The 17,298-nt window shown below is 46.8% G+C and overlaps 1 protein-coding gene across 1 annotated transcript in view; it reads right to left on the bottom strand.

Annotated features, from left to right (window-relative positions):
* Positions 1-2,224, bottom strand: part of Osbpl11 (oxysterol binding protein like 11) — a 75,022-nt gene extending 72,798 nt beyond the window's left edge. The window contains exon 1 of the mRNA XM_021184876.2: positions 2,001-2,224. The gene's annotated coding sequence lies outside the window, so the exon portion shown is untranslated. The remainder of the gene's footprint in view (positions 1-2,000) is intronic.
* Between the last annotated feature and the right edge of the window lie 15,074 nt (positions 2,225-17,298).

Below are 17,298 nucleotides of genomic sequence, written 5' to 3'. Positions count from 1 at the left end.
TTTTTGGTTTTTTCGAGACAGGGTTTCTCTGTATAGCTCTGGCTGTCCTGGAACTCACTTTGTAGACCAGGCTGGTCTCGAACTCAGAAGTCTGCCTGCCTCTGCCTCCCGAGTGCTGGGATTAAAGGCAAGCACCAACACTGCCCGGCTAGTAGTGTCTTTTTATTTGGGGATTTTGAGAATTTTTTGAATCTTCTTTCTAGTGTTAGGCCTTGCACATGCTTGGCAAGTACTCGAGCTTAGTACAGCCCTAGTCCTGGAAAAGGGTTGTATAAATGCAACGTTTTCATTGCTATTTTACCAACCATATGTGGGGCCAAAGGACCAGTGAAAATGTAGCATATTTGCCATGGTTATTATAACAAAGTGCTAGAGACTGGGTGGTTTCCATAGCAACCGGCTGCTTTCCCATCAGCCTGAGTGGAAGGAAGATGGTGGGGGTTGGTTTCTTTGAAGGACTCTGTATTAGTTACCTGTCTCGGTGTTGTGATGAAAAAAAAAAAATCCAACAAAGCAACTTAAGGAAGGATTCCCTTTGGTTCCTAGTTCTGAGGTACTGTGCATCGTCATGCCTCATTATTCTACATAAAAATCCTCCATTTTCAGGTTGGGGTTGTGACTCAGTGCTCCAGCATGGGTATAGCAGGCACAAGGCCCTGAGCTCAATCCCTAGAAAGCTGTCCCAAGAAATTCTAGACGCCAAGGTCTTCACTTCCCTCAACCCCTCTCTTTATATTTGGAGATGGGATACATTTCCTTTGGCCCAAGGTCTCATGTAGCCTTGGCTAGCCTTGACACCAGTGTGTAGCAAGGTTACCGCAGCTATTCCTTTTAAAGTGTGGCTTCAAGCAAGCATTATTTTGTCTCAAAAAAAAAAATCAGGAAAAACAAGTCTGTAATTTCAAGTTCTTTCACTGTACACCCTTTTATACTTGCTATCTTAATATGTCTTGAACAGGAAACAGACTTACAGACGTGGACAGAGTGTGAAATAGATCAGACCATTAACCTCCCTGTTAACATCAAGCACTGTAAATACAGTTTATAACCACCACAGTCCATCTCTCCATGTTCCAATGCTAACCAGGTCTTTAATCCACTGCAGGCGTGCTACAGAGATCTGCCTGCAGCTGCCACCATTTCCCCACTAACCTTTACCTTGCAAGACTTTCTCATGACCCCAGTCTGTTGAACTTTGGATTCTTATTATAGTATGTTCTCTGGCCAATGTTTCTCTTGCCTTCACTTTGGCTAAAGACTCTCATTAGTATTCAGGCAAGAGATAGGCAAATTTTTAACTAGGACAGAGCCTTCTGGATTTGTGGGGGCGGAGTCAGCTGACACACCGGGGTGGATAGTCACAGTTCTTACCAGATTATCTTTCTCCAAACAGTGTGTGGAGGTCAGAGGACAAGTTTTGGAAGTCCGTTCTTTTCTTTCACTGTGTGTGTCTGGGAAGGTAGACTCCCGTTGTCAGACCTAGCAGCAGGAATTTTTACACTGGCCATCTCGCTGGCCAATCACCACCCTTCAAATATTTAACTATAATGACCACATTTAATGGTGGCAGCCTAAGCTTCTCTGTTGCATCCCAAGCTCCCAAGGAGGGACAGCCCTTCACAGCTCGTCCTTGCTCTGGTCTGCCACTCTGCCCACCCAGGCCCACACTCTGCTCTCTAGCCACACTTACTGTGCGTGGTCCTCGGGGGCCTTCCTGGTCTTCACATACAGGTGGCCTTGGACTTGTGAGGCCCCCTGCTTACAGACTTGAACAGCCCTCTCGCTCTCTACCTCCAGGGCACTCTAGTTTGTTCCAGCAGGCCACTTCACTCCTCCCCCACTCTGTGTCAAACTGCTGCTTTGAGGTACAAGCCATTGTAGGCTTCTTTTTTCAAAACCTACTTTTGATAAAGGTTCTTAAAGGCTTTATCCTCCCTTCTAGCCCACCACCCAGCAGAGGGAGTGAAAAAGAAAGGTTGTCAGGATATGGGGAAGTGGACCTGTTTAGAATCCAGTCTGCACTGTCAGGATGTCAGCAGTTCAGTTCAGCAGGGCAGCTCCATCCCCTCGCAGGCACCAGCCGTCCAGTTCAGTAGTGTCAGGATAGCAAACACGGAATCCCAGAGGTGGCACAGCCCAGCAGAAATAGCCAGGCCTCAGCTGAATTGGCAGGAGCGGCCAGGACCAGCAGGGACACCACAAGTTCTCTGCTGTGCCTTTCTCAACAAAGTGAAGATTAGCAAAGATGAAGACAGAGGCCAACAAAGTGTTGCAAAGCTAGCAATGTCAGTCCCGCCCCGCCCCGCCCCTGTCACTGTCCATTGAGTCCTACTTATAGTCTCTCCAAACATGAAGTGTCCTCCCACAGGCCTTGCCTCAGCAAAGCACCATGTGAATCTCCCACATGAAGAGCTCCCTCTGGATGCTGACACATCCAGAAACTTCCATTTCACTCTGTCAGTCAGCCTGAGTCTGTGGAAGCAGCGAGAAGCTGCCAGAACACCACCAGAAGGTTTTTGGTGCATTTCTGTTTATGAAGTCATGACAAACAACGAACAATAAGGAATGGCAAGGGACGGCAATACCATCCCTGGGCCATCCACCGTCTGTGGGTCATATTTATTTCCTTCTTAACGTCATGCGTCCTTTCATGTGTCTGCTTTAGCTAAACACCTGTGTCTGCTTCAGCAAAACCTTCCTTCATGTGTCTGCTTCAGCAAAATATCCTTTCACTCGAGTGTCCCAACAGAACATCATTTGACATAACTGACTTTCCAACGAAATCAGAAGTTTTCCACTTCAAACCGTAGTTTCGTCTTGTGGTCCCCACTAGAAATACATGTAGTTAGAAGAGAGAGCTGTGTTCATCTCAGCACTCCCCTCTGGAACACAGGCATTTCCAAGTGGTTTTTAAAAAAAAAAAAAAAAATGGATGAATGAATGAATGAATACATGCGTGTGTAGCCGCCCACAGCTACACGAACCAGGTTCCTGAAAGGGAGGCTGGGGCTGCATGGGAGAAAATGGCGAGAGAAATTAGGAGACCAAGACAAAAATACTGATCAAGGCCCAAAGTTTACTTGAGAGTCTGAGCTTATATAGGGGGGATCCCATCCCCCACCACGCCAGGATCTCCTTTCCTCGGGATAGTGTCAGGAGAACAGGTTCAGCCTCTCAGTGGGTAGTGGCGTCTTGGAGGAATCCACAGAGGTGGCAGAATAGACCTAGGTCGGAAGATTTCACCTTCGGTGGGCTAGCTGACAGTGGCAGAAAGAACAGTCTGAGCCAGCCTGCTCAGGCTGGGGATGGCTCCATGCGTGACTTGTCTCACACATGTTCTAAGCTTTAATCAATCAAGTAAAGCATGCTTCCAAATGTTTGGCTGGGGGAAGGGAGAGCCTAAGTGTGATGCTCACAAAGTTGTAGCTTCGAACTGTCATGACGAAGGCTGGGGCCGGGTCACAGTACCAGAGCCCACCTGGTCTCCATTTCCTGGAGGTCCTCTGCCCTTAGACACTTCATAGGTCAAACCAATCTCCGGATTTGACACCACATTTGGTGTAACTTAGTCTTTTCATTTGGATATGTTCCAGGTTGTTGCAGGCTGGGGGGGGGGGTCTTTATTGACTACATCTTTTCGCCCATGTTGAAGTATGAAACTATTCCAAGCATTTTGGAAATTAATTCCTATAGGATGCTCAGTCTGCATACGCACTCGAACTTGTCAGAATTCACTGCTGAAGGGAAGCAAGGCACTCAGCCCTGTGTCACTGGTCCTTCTGGTCCCTAACTGAGGAACGTCCAGAGGGAGCCCTTCACAACCCCACTAAAAAGTAAGCCCACAGCACAGACTCCTGTTTATAATCTATAAATTATAATCTTTATAAGATATAAAATATGATTATAGGAGAGAAGAAATCAGAATGTAGATCAGCGTTAAAGCACTCTATCAAAGTCACAGCTTGGGGTGCAATCCCTAATACACACAACCTCGCTCTCTCCCTACACACATACACATACTCACACATACACATACACACACATACATATACACACACTCACACATACACATGCACACACATACACACTATAGCATGTGTGTAAGTAAGTTGTAGAAAGGCACTATTTCATGTCTTTTTTTTTTAAGATTTATTTTATTTATTTGAGTATACTGTAATTCTCTTCAGACACACCAGAAGAGGGCATCAGATCTCATTACAGATGGTTGTAAGCCACCGTGTGGTTGCTGGGAATTGAACTCAGGACCTTTGGAAGAGCAATCAATGCTCTTAACCACTAAGCCATCTCTCCATTCTCTCACATCTTTTTATCCCTAGGATGTAGACAAATGCTACAATAAACACTGCTGGGTGTGGTAGCACATGCTGCCTTTGATCCCAGCATTAAGGAGGTAAAGTCAGGCAGAACATTTTGAGTTCAAGGCCAGCCTGGTGTACAGATCAAGTTTGGGATAGCCAGGGCTTTGTAGTAAGACAGTCTCTAAAACAAGACAAACGAATGAATGAATGAATGAAGATTCTTCTATGAGTATATACATCAGAAAGACAAACCTCCCAGATCAAATTATCTGTCTGTAGCCCAAGTGAAAGTAAGTTCCTGAACGAGTGTTTGAGAACAATCGACTGAGAAGAATTATTCCCAGAGTAATTCTTCTCACCCTGTTTGGAAGCTGGTAGTCAGTAGTGTGGCCTTCGCCAGTCTCTGTAGTAGAGGCTGAAAGACCTTCCCTGAATCCCTTTATCTTTCAATTTAATACTATTTACTATTGGTGTGTGTGTGTGTATTTATGACATATATGGGTGCACACACACCCCAACACACATATGGAGGTCAGAGGAAAACCTTGTGGACTTGGCTTCCCTTCCACCTTTCTATGGGTTTCAGGCCTGGAAGTCAGATGGTCCGATGAGCGGTAAGTGCCTTGCCCACTGAGCCATCTCAGCAGCCCTCAATGTGAATCCTGACTTCACCTGTTTATAATTGCATGGTCTTATTCAAACTATAGCATCCTGAAGGCTTACTTACCACACAGAAATAAATATCTGATCATTCTACATCCTGTTGGTTGAACTGTCACATGGTACCTCATAATATATATGTCATTATATGCTTGTAATTGCAGCACTTAGAAAGTAGAGGGAGGAGTTTGAAGCTACCCTGGGCTACACAGTGAGTTCCCTCTCAAACACGTGTGATTTTTAAAAATTGAGCTGTTTATTTTTATGTGTATATTTTTACCTGTATGTATGTCAGTGCACTGCCTGCTTGCAATACCCTTAGAGGCCACAGGAGGGCATCAGATATACTGGAACTGCAGTTACAGATCGCCATTAGCCGCTGAATGGGTGTTCTAAATCAGTCTGAGTCTTCTACATGAGTAACAAGGGCTCTTATCTGCCGAGCTGAGCCGTTTCTCTGTTCCCGTATGTATGACTTTTGTATAACAACTAAAAACTAATACAGAGGGCCAGGAACTAGAGCCCTTTTGTCTAGTATGTACAATGACCCAAGTTTGATCTTTAACCCTATAAAAACAAATAAAATCATAATATAGTAATAAAATGTACCACTAACATACAAAAAAGGGGCGAGGGAATAATAATACCTCTGACTGTTGTTGCCCTGGTTTTGTTTTTGTCACTATGATAAAATACCCTGACACAAAATAACTTTATCTCATAATTCGAGGTTGCAGTTCAACATAAGAAGGAATAAGGCTGGTCACGAGACGTCCTCAGTCTAGACTCTAGAGAAAAACCATAAAAAACCAAAGGCACTCATGATGCTTGCTTGTTCTCCACTTGATTTCTCCACTCTTACACCGTTCAGGATACCCCACCACTACCAGCAGCCTAGGAAGTGGTGCCACCCACAGTGGGCTGAGTCTTCCCAATCAGTTAAGGCAGTCACCACAGAACTGCCCACAGGATAACCCAATTTAAATAGTCGCTGGAGCCTCTTCCCAAATGATCTAGGGTGTGTCAACTTGACAGTTACAGCTAGCTACCACAGAAGGGAAAGAGAACCAGCCTATGTTGTTACCTTATGCTGGTTAACAGCTGATTTGGCTAGGCTCCTCCCAGGGACCTCGGCTTTCACCATCACCTGCTGCCTGCCAGAGGACTGCTAGTTACCCAGCACCCCCTTCTTCTACTCTCTCAGTTCCCATGTGTTCTCAGCCGACCTCTCTTTCTCTTTGTCCTTCTCTGTCCCCCCTATCTCTGCTTCTGCTTCTTTTCCAGGAGCCCATTCCCTTTCCCTCCCCTACAATAAATAAATAAATAAATAAATAAATAAATAAATAAATAAATAAATCAGGTCTGTCGTGATTTCTCAGGGGGACGCCTTGGCAGGGACCCAGCAGGTACACCCTTACTCCTGCTGCCGCTTTATATCACATTATACTTTATAACACCTCGCCACACCGCCTCAGCTAACAAAATCAGCTGTATTTGGAGATGGAATTCGTCTGACTCATTATTGAGAGGATATTGAAAGTTGCTTAAAAGCTGTATTGATGAAGGGTTCCCGTCTGCCTGCAGGGCTCTCTTGACATCATACTCCACACAGAAACTTCCCATGAGCATCTTCCCTTGTAGCTTCATATTGCGTCTTACCATGTCTGTCACTTGTTTTTTGTTTGTTTGTTTGTTTTTTGTTTTTGCTTTTTTTTTTTGAGACAGAGTTTCTCTGTATAGCCCTGGCTGTCCTGAAACTCACTCTGTAGACCAGGCTGGCCTCGAACTCAGAAATCTGCCTGCCTCTGCCTCCTGAGTGCTGGGATTAAAGGCGTGCACCACCATGCCTGACCTGTCACTTGTTCTTGTAGGAAATGAAGGGGTGCTGAGACAGTGTCCTAGGTATTCCCACTGCTGTGATAAAAGCCATGACCAAAAGCAACTTTGGGAAAGGGTTTTTTTGGCTTACAGTCACAGCCCATCTTCACGGTTGCCAAGGCAATAGAAACGACTGTAGAGGGATACTTCTTAGGGTTCTCTCCTATGGCTTGCTCAGCCTGTTTTCTTTAATTGATTTTTTTTTTCTTTTTGAATGTGTGTTTATGAGTGTTTTGTCTTCATGTATGTGCACCATGCACTTGCCTGGTACCTACAGAGGTCAGTTCCCTTGGGACTGGAGTTATGGCTGTCTGGCTGTAAGCTACCATGTGAATGCTAGGAACTGAGCACAGGTCGCTTGCAAGAGTAACAAGCGTTCTTAACCACTGGACCATCTCTCCAACCCTTAGGTTGGCTTTTGGTTTTTTGGTTGTTTTTGTTTTTTTTTTTTTTAACTGTCCATGACCACCTGCCCAGAGGTCGTGTTGTCCTCAGTGGGCTGGGCCCTTCCACATCAATCCTTAATCAAGAAAATGCCTTACAGATTTGTCTACAAGCAATCTGATGAAGGCATTTTCTCAAATGGAGTTCCTCTTCCCAGGTAATTCTAGCCCGTGCCAAGCAAACATAGAACTAACCAGGACAGCCAGGGTCTCGCTGCACAGTGCAGGCTGGCCTTGGAGTTTCCAAGCTCCCTTCTTGGCTTCCTGAATACTGGGAATACGGGCTTGCATTACCACACCCAGACTTCTCCATATTCTTGGTGAGTCACACTCTTTTTCTTCCTTCCTTCCTTCCTTTCTTTCTTTTTCCCAGTTTTTCGAGACAGGGTTTCCCTGTATAGCCCTGGCTATCCTGGAACTCACTCTGTAGACCAGGCTGGCCTCAAACTCAGAAATCTGCCTACCTGGGATTAAAGGCACGTGTCACCATGCCTGGCTCGAATGAGTCACACTCTTACTTTCCTCCTTGGTTTAGTCCTAGAGATGATCAATATGCACTGTGACTCTCTCAGTAAGATGGGGAGAAGAGCCACCGTGGGGAATCTCAGTGAGCCGTGCTCTGCTCTGGCTCTGAATTCTTTCTAGAGTGCCTGCCACGCACGCATGCTTCCTGCAGTTCTGTCTAACTTTATATAAGCTGTCCCTTCTTGAGAATAGCCTATGCATTCTATAGTACCTTCAAGGTCATCAGGTTACAGTGCCAATTCCCACAGCCACAGACAGGTTCTGGGGGGTGGGGGGGGGTGGGCTATCCAGGCCGGAATGTTGTCAATCAGGTGTTCCAGGCATCGATTAGTTGCTCCTAACAACTGCACGGCCTCGTTTCAGGGTACTGTGTTGCAACTTCAGCAATCAAGGACACAGCTCTCATCACTCTCCTTGCCTGGGCCAACAGCCAGGGTTTGAGGCTGTGCCAAGAGAGGGGTTGGGAGCAAGGCAGATTATCCTGGGAGCAGACGTCTGATTTTGCACCTCAGGACAGGAATAGACCTATTACTCCCTACTCCCCCGACCTCTGATTTTGAGTAAGGAATTAAAGTCACAGTCAATATGCTTGCACTATGGTTTGTAGTTTACAAGTGACATGTTCTTACTCCCAAGAGCCCACTGTCTTATGTGCACTTCCAACAACTCTCTCCAGTTGTTCTTAGGATTCTTGTTTTAACAGATAAGAAAAATAGAAGTTCAGAAATGAATGATTTTTTTTTTCCTGGCTTGTGTTTGCAGCTCCCTATTAGAGAACAGGTCTAACGTGTCTCGGCTTCTCCTGTTCATCTGTATACAATAACCCTGCCTCCTGTTCATCTGTATACAATAACCCTGCCTCCTGTTCATCTGTATACAATAACCCTGCCTCCTGTTCATCTGTATATAAAAGCAACCAACCAAAAAAAGAGCTGTCTTGTTTGTTATTTATTGTATATGGATGTTTTGATACACGTGTGTCTGTGTGTCATGTGTGTACCTGGTGCCTGAGGAAGTCAGAAGAGGGTGCCCGATCCCCTGGAACTGGAGTTACAGACAGTCGTGAGCTGCCATGTAGGTGCTGGGACTCAAACCCAAATCCTCTGAAGGAGCAGCCAGTGCTCCTAACCACTGAGCCATCTCTCCAGCCCCTGAGCTGTCTTTACATTTTTATTTATTTATTCATTTGTTTGTTTATAGACAGAGCCTCTGGTATCCCCAGCTGATCACAATAATTTTGTTCTATCACGAGCGGGGGAGGGGGGTAACCTTGAACTGCTTGAGCCTCTTGCCTCCACCTCCCAACTGCTGTGACACAGGTCTTCACCAGGCACTGAGATCAAACAGCACAAGCCAGGGCTTGGTGTTTGTTAGGCAAACACTGTCCACCAAGCTTTTTTCTTTTTCTTTTTTTTTTAATATTTTTTCAAAGATTTATTTATTTCATTTTTATGAGTACCCTGTATCTGTCTTCAGACACACCAGAAGAGGGCATCAGATTTTGTTACAGATGGCTGTGAGCCACCATGTGGTTGCTGGGAATTGAACTCAGGACCTCTGGAAGAGCAGTCAGTGCTCTTAACCACTGAGCCATCTCTCCAGCCCTCTTTTTCTTTTTTCTTTTTTCTTTTTTTTTCTCACTATGTAGCCCTGCCAGCTTTGAATTTGTACCTATCCTCCTGCCTCAGCCTCCCGAGTACTGGATTACAGGTGTGCGGCACTGTGCCTGGTGTGGATGGTGACATTAATACTTGTCACAGAATGCCATTCAGCCGGAGAAGCCCGGGCTGCTTAGTCAAAGGGTCAAAGGTCACTCAGTCTTGTTTCCTGGTGTAGACGAGTCAATGCTTGCTAACAGTGAGTGCTGTGTCTTCTTCATTCAGCTCCAGGGACTGACCTGACTTGGAGCAATGAGGGTATGACAGACAAAGACACATGGACAAAAAAACACTAGGACAGGGTCCAACGAACTTCCTGATAGAGAAATCATAGCACCCAGGAAGCCTAGAGTGTTCACTACACATCTGAACAAAAAGGCAGGGTCACTGTATACAGATTAACAGGAGGCAGGGTTATTATATACAGATGAATGGGAGGCAGGGTTATTGTATACAGATCAACAGGAGGCAGGGTTATTATATACAGATGAACGGGAGACAGGGTTATATACAGATCAACAGGAGGAAGGGTTATTACATACATCTGAACAGGTGACAGGGTTCTATACAGATGAAAGGGAGACTGGGTTATTAGACACTGATGAGCAAGCAGGCAGACTTAACTAACAGCCATGGGAGCTGGAGGGCACTCTGCAGGCTATAAATGTAGAGGGAGCCATAATAGGTATTTTCTGCACACTATCAACATTCACACTCGGGCCAAAGGAAGGCTTTGCCACTGCCCTCTGAGCCTCTCACCCAGCAGGAGGTATGTGGATCTGAAGCGAGGGTCCTTGACACGACTGTACTCATGTCAAGCAATATACACATCCACTTGGCTTCATTCACTCGGGGATACCTCTGCTCTCACACCTGAAGTTTAAATGTGACATCATCCTTTGTTTTTGCAAATCCTTCAAGTCTATCTGTGTGGTGATTTGAATATGCTTGGCCCATAGGAAATAGCACTGTTAGGGGTATGGCTTTGTTGGAGGGAGTTCATCACTGTGAGTGGGGGCTTTGAGGTCCTATGCTCAAGCTCCTCCCAGTGCAGAAGACAGACCGGCTCCTTCTGGATGGAGATATAGAACTCTCAGCTTCTTCAGCACCATGTCTGCTTGAATGCTGCCATGCTTTCCACCATGATGACAATGGACTGAACCTCTGAACCTGTAAGCCAGCCCCAATTAAATGTTTTCTTTTATAGGAGTTGCTTTGGTCATGGTGTATCTTCACAGCAATGAAACCCTAACTAAGACAATCTGTGTAAATATTACTTTTAAACTCTTCAAAAAATAAAATTTTATTTATTTACTTGTGTGATAGCTGTGTATGGGAGAGTGTGGTTGAGGTTAGACCTGGAGGGGGGGCTCAGTGCTTTCTGTCGTTGAAAAAAGAAGACAGCTGGACACATACTGTCTTGAATCCTTTTCAGTTCTTTTTTGTTTGTTTGTTTGTTTGCTTGCTTGCTTGCTTTGTTTTGTTCTATGAGACAGGGTATCTCTGTATAGCCCAGGCTGCCCTGGACACTTTTTGTAGACCAGGCTAGCCTCGAACATATAGAGATCCACTTGCGTCTGTCTCCCTAGTGCTGAGATTAAAGAAAGGTGTGTGCTACCATGCCCTACCCCCTTTTCAGTTCAGTGGGGTCTGGAGCTCAGGCTAAGAATGCATGCTGCATTTCCACAAGACCTGAGTTCGGTTCCCAGTACCCACATCACATGACTCAAAACCATCTGTAAATGCTAGCTCCAGAGAGATGGGCAATCCGTCAACTATGGCATCCAGAGGTACCCCCCCCAAATATAATTAAAAATAAAATAAATCTTGAAAAAGAACTATTGGTTGCATGCCTATTGGGTAGCACACACAAGAAAAGGCATGTGAATTTCTGTGAGTTCAAGGCCAGCCTGGTCTATCTATATAGCAAGTTCCATGCTAGCTACAGCAACATAGTAAGACCCTGTCCCCAAATCAAATAAATAAAACACAGTGGCAGAAATCATTTGTACCCATAGGCTTTCAAGTCTAAAGACGAAGAAGGATGCCAGAGCTGGGTGCATGGTTTAGCTGTAAAGTACTTGCCTGGATGCTAAAGGCCTTGGGTTTAATCCCCAGCACCATAACATAGCAGGAAATGATGGATCCCTCCACAGGTTCCATAATCCAGCATGACAAATGCGGTTCAGGTGCTCGCTGCAAGCAAAGGCAGCATGAGACAGCACAGGTCACAGGGCAGGATCAGTGTGGCAGTGAGGCGGTGCCTGGAGGAGAGGAGCCTTGAGTAAACAAATCTCAGGTGATAAGTAAGGCTTTAGCTGTGAGGTAGCCAGAAGAGGGCTATGCACATGGAAGTCAGTGGGAAACCAGCATCAGCCAGAGCTTGAAGAGGAGAACAGCATTGTGGGTACAAATCCCAACACTGGCGCTCCCAGCAGAGGTGTGGCGAGGAGGCTGAGTGGAGGTCCTTGGGGGTCATGGGTTTCTAAGACCCGCCTTCCTCTCTTTGAACAAGAATCACCAGTGAGAATGGGGTTCTAGTGTAGTTGTTTTTAAATGACAGTTGAAAAGGAGGAGGACCTGTTACTGCAAGCGAGAGGTGTTTTCCTCAGATGAGCTCCTGGGCCACCTAGCTCTGCCTAGAGTAGCAGCCGAGGAACAGGAATTTATGTGGATTGGTGTGGGCTTGCTCTGAGGCCCACAGACCACGGTAAGAGTATGGAGCACAAACGTTAACTCTTAGGTCCCAAGCACTTTCCAGCTTCAGCTGTCTGTCTCAATCCTCCCCCAAACTACCTACACTCTAGCCCCTCCTACAAGTCTGTGTGGGATGCTTCTCTTCTCCAAGGTAAACCAAATACCAAGACTTCTCCCCCAGAGAGGTCTCCTTAACTGACCTCCTGTGTTATCCAGTCAGTTCCATCTGACTGACGCCTTTAGATGGGCCTCATTAGTCACCCCCTCCTCTTGATTCACAAAGCCAGTCCCTCATAGATCCTCACTCCCTACCCTGGCATGCTGTCCCCTTCTTACCAACAAGACTCATGTGGTTTCATGTAGAGAAAATATGGGTCGGTATGTGGGACCTGTTGTCATGGTTTGAATATGCTTGGCCCAGGGAGTGGCACTATTTGGAGATGTGTCCTTGTTGGAATAGGTGTGTCTCTGTGGGCTTGGGCTTTAAGACCTTCATCCTACCTGTAAATCAGTCTTCCACTAGCAGCCTTCAGATAAAGATGTAGAACTCTCAGCTCCTCCTGCACCATGCCTGCCTAGATGCTGCCATATTGCTACCTTGATGACAATGGACTGAACCTCTGAACCTGTAAGTCAGCCCCAATTAAATGTCCTTATAAGAGTTGCCTTGAAACCGGGCGTGGTGTCCCATGCCTTTAATCCCAGCACTTGGGAGGCAGAGGCAGGCAGATTTCTGAGTTCCAGGCCAGCCTGGTCTACAGAGTGAATTCCAGGACAGCCAGGGCTACACAGAAAAACCCTGTCTCAAAAAAACCAAAACCAACCAAACAAACAAACAAAAAAAGAGTTGCCTTGGTCATGGTGTCTGTTCACAGCAGTAAAATCCTAAGACAGGTGTCCATAATAAATTGATGGCCTATAGCTTAGGCAGGAAATAGGAGGTGGAACATCCTGTAGGCAGAAAGGATTCTGGGAGAGTGTCAGGCATGGAAGATCACCCAAGACAGATACATGGTACCTGAGCACAAGTAACCAGCCACGTGGCAGAATGTAGATTAGAATAATTGGGTTATTTTATGATCTAGTCAGGGAAGGGCCTAGCTATATGGCCAAGGTATTTATAATATATGTTGAGTCTGAGTCTTATTCCTGGGATGGGCGGGGAGGAAGAACCACCTGAGTCAGCAGTTTCACTTCTATGCCTATGCATACAAGATCCTCCCTTCTCCCACTCAGACTCTGGAAAGTTCTCAATTGCTCTTTAATATCCAGTGGTAGTGGCCTCTGTGAGTCATGCTGGCCCTCCCTTGACTCCATTCTCTAGGCCTGTCTTCTAACTGTCCATGTATAAGACATTTAGTTTCTTTTTATTGTGTCCCTATTGTCCTACCTGGTATGCTTGGTTCACCGATTATGATGTCCAGGAAGATAATGACCTGCAATACACCAATGAAACAGTGTATGTTAAATCTGGCTGAGGCTGGGTGAGCCCTGACCCCAGATAAGCTGAGGTAACCCCTCATCCCAGGGAACAGCTATGTCCTAGACACATTCCCATCCCTCCACCACACAGACTCCAGCACTTTGAGATCAATGCAGCCTGTAGGAGATGGTTTTCCATCCCGGGTCCTGCGCCCCTGCATCATTGCTTGGCTGTGTGAATGATCAGGATCGTGTGTGTGGGCATGCATCCCGGAGGCTAACATCGAGCGTGCATCCCCGAGGCTAACAGTGGAGTACATTACGAGGCCTCATTTCCTAAGCATTTGAGGAGAATCCTTTAATCCTCTTTTGGAGACTGTACATAGATACAGGGTTTTTAAAAAAGAACGTGGCTAAGTAAATTTTTGGAAAGTCTGGAAATTATGCACTATCTTAGACACGTGTACATTAGCATAGAAGCCTGGTGCTAAAGCTGTTGTCCATGCAGCACAAGGGAACACACTGGAGAGAGCTCCTGGGCTGAACAGATGGTTTGAAGGCCAATGAAAAGAGCGAAGTTTGCATCCCCCCGCCGCCCCCCTCCCGCCCCCCAACCGCGGTACAAACCTGTGCCCTTCTGTCCAAACACTTCCCCTTCTAGAACCTTAGATTCCTCATTTCTGAGTTGAAAGAATCAAAAGCTCCCATCTAAGGACCCGGCGCACATCTCAGACTTGAGTGTTCACGGCTCACGTGTGAGGCCCTAGGTTCTACCCTCCTCGCTGATTCTAAGCGTCACGATTGGATCGGTATTTCTTTTCTTTTTTTGGGGGGGGGGGGGGGGGCGCGGGGNGGGGTTCGAGACAGGGTTTNTNTGTGTAGCCCTTGCTGTCCTGGAACTTTGTAGACCGCTGGCCTCGAACTCAGAAATCTGCCTGCCTCTGCCTCCCAAATGCTGGGATCAAAGGCGTGCGCCACTTGCCCGGCTGGATCGGCATTTCTAATGTCTGCCTAATCCCCCTTTTCTGTCCAGCTGGAGCAGATGGTCAGGCCCGGCTTTGGCTCCTTTGCTGGAGCTTTTAGCTTTCAGGATTTCACGAGGAGTACTTAACGTGGTCTCGCCGCCGCCCCTCCCGCCCAGAGCCAGCTGGACAGAAACTTGTTCCCCTGTTACACAGAGCTATGCCCTTCCAGTGGTTGGGCAGGAGGCTTCCTGGGCAGTTGTGAGCTGTACGTCAACCCCACAACCTTTAGTCTGCTGAAGCTCGATGCTCTTCCCTCTCCTCATCTGCCAGGGGTAAACCCAGAACTCTAACCTCAGCCTTGGGAGGTAGAGCCTGGCAGGGAACTGAAGGCCTGGTGGCTGGAAGGGATGGCTCAGTGGTTAAGACCATGAGGTCCTCTTTCAGAGAACCCGGATTCAGTTCCCAGCACCTAGATGGTGGCTCAGAGCCATCTGTAACTCTAGTTCCAAGGGGGTTGATGCCATTTCTGGGCTCTGCAGGCAACAGGCACTCAAGTGGTGCACACATATTTATTTATGCAAGCAAGCATTCATATACATAAAAAAATAAATAAAACCCTCTCTTTTTTTTAATATTGTCATTGTTAGGGTTTTACTGCTGTGAACAGACACCATGACCAAGGCAACTCTTATAAAGGACAACATTTAATTGGGGCTGGCTTACAGGTTCAGAGGTTCAGTCCACTATCATCAAGGGGGGAGCATGGCAACATCCAGGCTGGCATGGTGCAGGAGGAGCTGAGAGTTCTACATCTCCATCTGAAGGCTGCTAGTGGAAGACTGACTTCCAGGCAGCAAGGATGAGGGTCTTAAAGCCCACCCCCACAGTGACACACCTACTCCAACAAGGCCACACCTACTCCAACAGAGCTACACATTCCAATAGTGCCACTCCCGGGGCCGAGCATATACAGACCATAACAAGTACCATATCTCAAATTGTCCAAAGAAACATTGGGTTGTAAAGTAAAATTCAGAGTAAAGGAAACTGGTATGGTGGGGGAGGTTGCTGTTATCAGCCAGGACCACGAAAGCCCCAGATACCCACACAGAGAAAAGCAAAGCCGGAAGATCCCAGGGTCCTGGGAGAAGATGCCCCAAGCTCCATTCCTTTAACGTGTAGCTGTGGTCCGTGGTGGCGCACGCCTTTGATCCCAGCACTTGGGAGGCAGAGGCAGGCAGATTTCTGAGTTCGAGGCCAGCCTGGTCTACAGAGTGAGCTCCAGGACAGCCAGGGCTACACAGAGAAACCCTGTCTCAAAAATAAATAAATAAATAAATAAATAAATAAATAAAAACAAAAAAACTGTGTAGCTATAGTGCAGTGAGGTGCCTAATGATCAGAATTCAACCCTTGGGACCCACGTGGTGGATGGAGAGAGCCAACTCCTGAAAGTTGCCCTCTGACCCCTACACACAGGCTATTGCACGTGTGTTCACCCATGCACACACACACATGTGATAAATTAACATAATATAAACAAAACACCTCTGCCTCATGTCAGATTTTTGGATCTGGAGTTCACGTGGATGGGTTGGCTGAGTGGCATTTCCCAGTGATAGAGCCTGGGAAGGGGACCCCATGGCTCCACAGTGGCCGCTGCTTAGGACCCACGTGACAAGCAGGAGCTTTGTGCTTTTCTCTCTGCTTTCCTGGCCTGAAACCTTACAGAGAATCCTTGTGCTCCACGTCCTGCTCCCGGCTTCACGGTACTGACAGACTGTGTGTAGCCCAAGTGACATGAGGACACCACTGGCCCAAGGGATGGTTGAAGAGGCGTGTATTGAAGATATGAGGGAGAGGACTGCCAGAGGCTTCTAAGTCCAGAACAGAGAAACTAGTAGACTAGATATGGCCAGCCAATCGAACAGGGTCACAAGAAAAGAGGGGTTGGGGAGGAAGTAAAAGAAGAGAGAGAGGCAAGAGAGACTGTACTGGCTGGTTGTGTGTCAACTTGACACAGCTGGAGTTGTCACAGAGAAAGGAGCTTCAGTTGGGGGAATGCCTCCACGAGATCCAGCTGTAAGGCATTTTCTCAATTAGTGATCAAGGGGGGAGGTCCCCTTGTGGGTGGTGCCATCTCTGGGCTGGGATGGGTTCTATAAGAGAGCAGGATAAACAAGCCAGGGGAAGCAAGCCAGTAAGGAACATCCCTCCATGGCCTCTGCATCAGCTCCTGCTTCCTGACCTGCCTGAGTTCCAGTCCTGACTTCCTTTGGTGATGAACAGCACTATGGAAGTGTAAGCTGAATAAACCCTTTCCTCCCCAACTTGCTTCTTGGTCATGACGTTTGTGCAGGAATGGAAACCCTGACTAAGACAGAGACCAAGAGAACCAAGAGCGCAAAACGGCACAAAACTGAAATGGCAGGGTTATGTGGGAATGTGAAGTTGGGGTAGGGAAAACCAAGAGTGAGGAGTTTAGGGAAGGGGGCAGGGTAAGAAGAACTGAGAGAAGCCTGGGTGCCAGCACGGACTCTGGAACAGGCACTCACAATGCAGTGAGAGCCTGGGGGCCAGCATGATCTTCCATATGCCAATAGGCACCATTTGTCCTGGGCTTCTTTCAGACCTAACAAAGATGTGTACAGAACAGCTGGCATAGGAGCCTTGTGGACAGTGGGATCTTTGTTTGTTTGTTTGTTTATGGTTTTGCTTTTTTTTTTTTTTT

The sequence above is a fragment of the Mus caroli genome, chromosome 16, assembly GCF_900094665.2.
Source record: "Mus caroli chromosome 16, CAROLI_EIJ_v1.1, whole genome shotgun sequence".
In the NCBI taxonomy this organism is placed as follows: Eukaryota; Metazoa; Chordata; class Mammalia; order Rodentia; family Muridae; genus Mus; species Mus caroli.
Note: the sequence above shows the minus strand (reverse complement) of the source record. Positions and strands in the feature narration are given on the sequence as shown.